Genomic DNA, 4713 nt, shown 5'->3' with positions numbered 1-4713 from the left:
GGGGGGGGGGAGGGGCTGGAAGACCAGAGCTATGAGACGAGGGGGGGGGGAGGGGCTGGAAGACCAGAGCTATGAGACGAGGGGGGGGGGAGGGGCTGGAAGACCAGAGCTATGAGACGAGGGGGGGGGGAGGGGCTGGAAGACCAGAGCTATGAGACGAGGGGGGGGGGAGGGGCTGGAAGACCAGAGCTATGAGACGAGGGGGGGGGGAGGGGCTGGAAGACCAGAGCTATGAGACGAGGGGGGGGGGAGGGGCTGGAAGACCAGAGCTATGAGACGAGGGGGGGGGGAGGGGCTGGAAGACCAGAGCTATGAGACGAGGGGGGGGGGAGGGGCTGGAAGACCAGAGCTATGAGACGAGGGGGGGGGGAGGGGCTGGAAGACCAGAGCTATGAGACGAGGGGGGGGGGAGGGGCTGGAAGACCAGAGCTATGAGACGAGGGGGGGGGGAGGGGCTGGAAGACCAGAGCTATGAGACGAGGGGGGGGGGAGGGGCTGGAAGACCAGAGCTATGAGACGAGGGGGGGGGGAGGGGCTGGAAGACCAGAGCTATGAGACGAGGGGGGGGGGAGGGGCTGGAAGACCAGAGCTATGAGACGAGGGGGGGGGGAGGGGCTGGAAGACCAGAGCTATGAGACGAGGGGGGGGGGAGGGGCTGGAAGACCAGAGCTATGAGACGAGGGGGGGGGGAGGGGCTGGAAGACCAGAGCTATGAGACGAGGGGGGGGGGAGGGGCTGGAAGACCAGAGCTATGAGACGAGGGGGGGGGGAGGGGCTGGAAGACCAGAGCTATGAGACGAGGGGGGGGGGAGGGGCTGGAAGACCAGAGCTATGAGACGAGGGGGGGGGGAGGGGCTGGAAGACCAGAGCTATGAGACGAGGGGGGGGGGAGGGGCTGGAAGACCAGAGCTATGAGACGAGGGGGGGGGGAGGGGCTGGAAGACCAGAGCTATGAGACGAGGGGGGGGGGAGGGGCTGGAAGACCAGAGCTATGAGACGAGGGGGGGGGGAGGGGCTGGAAGACCAGAGCTATGAGACGAGGGGGGGGGGAGGGGCTGGAAGACCAGAGCTATGAGACGAGGGGGGGGGGAGGGGCTGGAAGACCAGAGCTATGAGACGAGGGGGGGGGGAGGGGCTGGAAGACCAGAGCTATGAGACGAGGGGGGGGGGAGGGGCTGGAAGACCAGAGCTATGAGACGAGGGGGGGGGGAGGGGCTGGAAGACCAGAGCTATGAGACGAGGGGGGGGGGAGGGGCTGGAAGACCAGAGCTATGAGACGAGGGGGGGGGGAGGGGCTGGAAGACCAGAGCTATGAGACGAGGGGGGGGGGAGGGGCTGGAAGACCAGAGCTATGAGACGAGGGGGGGGGGAGGGGCTGGAAGACCAGAGCTATGAGACGAGGGGGGGGGGAGGGGCTGGAAGACCAGAGCTATGAGACGAGGCGGGGTAGGGGCTGGAGGACCCGAGCTATGAGACGAGGAGGGGGTAGGGGCTGGAAGACCCAAGCTATGAGACGAGGAGGGGTAGGCGCTGGAGGACCAGAGCTATGAGACGAGGGGGGGGTAGGGGCTGGAAGACCAGAGCTATGAGACGAGGAGGGGTAGGGGCTGCAGGACCCAAGCTATGAGACGAGGAGGGGTAGGCGCTGGAGGACCCAAGCTATGAGCCGAGGAGGGGTAGGGGCTGGAGGACCCGAGCTATGAGACGAGGAGGGGGAGGGGCTGGAGGACCAGAGCTGAGACGAGGAGGGGTAGGCGCTGGAGGACCCAAGCTATGAGCCGAGGAGGGGTAGGGGCTGGAGGACCCGAGCTATGAGACGAGGAGGGGGAGGGGCTGGAGGACCAGAGCTGAGACGAGGAGGGGTAGGCGCTGGAGGACCCAAGCTATGAGCCGAGGAGGGGTAGGGGCTGGAGGACCCGAGCTATGAGACGAGGAGGGGGAGGGGCTGGAGGACCAGAGCTGAGACGAGGAGGGGTAGGCGCTGGAGGACCCAAGCTATGAGCCGAGGAGGGGTAGGGGCTGGAGGACCCGAGCTATGAGACGAGGAGGGGGAGGGGCTGGAGGACCAGAGCTGAGACGAGGAGGGGTAGGCGCTGGAGGACCCAAGCTATGAGCCGAGGAGGGGTAGGGGCTGGAGGACCCGAGCTATGAGACGAGGAGGGGGAGGGGCTGGAGGACCAGAGCTGAGACGAGGAGGGGTAGGGGCTGGAGGACCAGAGCAATGAGACGAGGAGGGGTAGGGGCTGGAGGACCAGAGCTATGAGACGAGGAGGGGTAGGGGCTGGAGGACCAGAGCTATGAGACGAGGAGGGGTAGGGGCTGGAGGACCAGAGCTATGAGACGAGGAGGGGTAGGGGCTGCAGGACCCAAGCTATGAGACGAGGAGGGGTAGGGGCTGGAGGACCAGAGCTATGAGACAAGGCTTCTAAATGTAAACATGTTCACGCTGGAGGTGAAGAGACTAAGAGGGAATATGTTTCTGATGTACAATGTTTGTTGGTGATGGCAACATCCACAATAAACTATTTACAGTAAACTCCATAACAAGGACGCGAGGCCACCACCTAAAACGGGTGGAGAAAAGATTTAACTACAAGGGGGGAGGGGATTCTTCTCAGTCAGAGCGGTTAGGGTCTGGAACTCGCTGCCACACGCAGTGGTATCAGCTGAGAGTATGGAATCATTCAAAAAGCATTTAGATACCTTCCCCAGAGACCGTAACATACAGGGAGGGGGCTGGTACTCTTAAAAACAAGGACGAAAAAGGAACTCGTGTACACACACACACACACACACACACACACACACACACATGCACAATCACACACAGACACGCAATGGGTTGAAGTTTATGGACCTGTGTCTTTTATTCAACCGCAAATACTATGTAACAGATATTGCAGCTTATTTGGGGACAGGGAGCTCTTCGGTGTGTCCTCCTGGAGCTCTGCTCCCCATAATTCACTCCTGGTCATATTTGGGGTACCCCAGAGATGGGGGAAGGTGGAACACAGATACATTGTGCATTTACAATCCATAGTGGTAGATGAGACGTGTATCATAACATAACATATCACTGTTTTTGTGTTTAATATTCTATTACTATGTGTGACAATCATCACAAGTAACATTAGTTTGTATATGAGGGGGGAGAATTGTTACTAATGGATCCTAGAAGATAACATAAAGATGGCCGCCCCTTCAAATATATGAGGAACGTCATCTATGTATCTCTTCCATAGGATGGGTGGGGGGGTCATTCAGTAAAAAAAAGACGCCCCCCCCCCTCCTATCCTTTTATCCTCCCTGGTAGAGGAATATGTATCTCAGGTGGACGATACAATGTTCATTGCTGGGCTTGTAGATTCATTATTTGGGGGTTATTATTGAAGCTCTTTAGTTTAGGGTGGGGGTTGGTATTGCCGTCTGTTCCCCCCCATTGCCCCTCGCTGATATCCTCTGATAGGGGTCACCAGCACAGGAAGAGGCAAACATAATGTAGTTATAACCCCTTCACAGACTGCTGACGTCGTCTCAGTCTAGGTATAGTCACCGAGAGGAAGCTCAATGGCAGCTTTATTGACAAAAAGGTGGAAGTTTTCTGTATGTTGTGACATGTCGGGAATGTATTCATGGAGACCGGTAAAGTTACTGACAGGTCCTCTTTAAATATCTAAGACAGTCTGGCCGGCAATTGCACCATGGGAGCATTTTATTCTTGCTCTGGTTTACGGTCAGCCTGCAGACCCCCCTACGGCTCTCCTCTAATGTGGTCAGGAAGATTGTATCTCTCCCATCGGTCCTCCGTTCTTATATTAAATCCATTTATCAGCCGTTAGCCGGCACCATGCACGCAGAGCGGGGGGAATCCTTACAGCTAATGTAATATATAGATGATGAGTTGGCGCTGACCTCTGTATACTTGTATGTCCTGTTCTATGCCCTCGTCCCATTCTAAGGTCTTCTCTGCCCTCTTGTGGTGTGATTGGGAATTACACTCGGGGCTTTATTCACTAAGTGCAGATAAATGAGGGTGTTCCATGCAGTGTGACGTTCATATGATTCCACCTTCTAGTTTTATTCTGCGTGTGAAAGTAAGACGGCATGAAGACTTTTCTATCACCGCTTGAAGAATCACACTCTCACATATTTATAATGAGACGCTTGATAGTTCACCGTCCTAATTTGCTGCATTGACAAAATCCATAGTGGAGACCTAATTCATCAGCGAGCGGCAGTCTCTGACCTAGATTGTGTAACGCCAGGACCCCCGGCCCACCCAGAGCTCTTATCTGTCTGCCAGCGCTATGCCAACATGACCTACTTCTGCCAATCGGGAAACCTTGAGGCGCCTTGTCCTCTGACCGCGGCATCATGTAAATTTCATGGGATTTCACTTCTCCTCTGTGGAGCTCCGCAAGCAACATGGAGACCCCCCACCCCTCCCCCCACCCTCCGGGGTGGAGATATGACCGGGGTCGTGTCACAGAGAAATCATGTCACCGATATGATTCACTCTTATAGAAAGAGCAATCAGAGCTGACCCCCGGCCACATGATCTCACCAAATAAAATAATATTCTAATATCTGAGACCAGGGGGCACATGGAGGCAGAGCACAGGGGGCACATGGAGGCAGAGCGCAGGGGGCACATGGAGGCAGAGCGCAGGGGGCACATGGAGGCAGAGCGCAGGGGGCACATGGAGGCAGAGC

Source organism: Nanorana parkeri, unplaced genomic scaffold (assembly GCF_000935625.1).
Source record: "Nanorana parkeri isolate BGI_ZX_2015 unplaced genomic scaffold, ASM93562v1 scaffold2184, whole genome shotgun sequence".
Classification (NCBI taxonomy): Eukaryota; Metazoa; Chordata; class Amphibia; order Anura; family Dicroglossidae; genus Nanorana; species Nanorana parkeri.
This window is presented reverse-complemented; position numbering follows the sequence as displayed.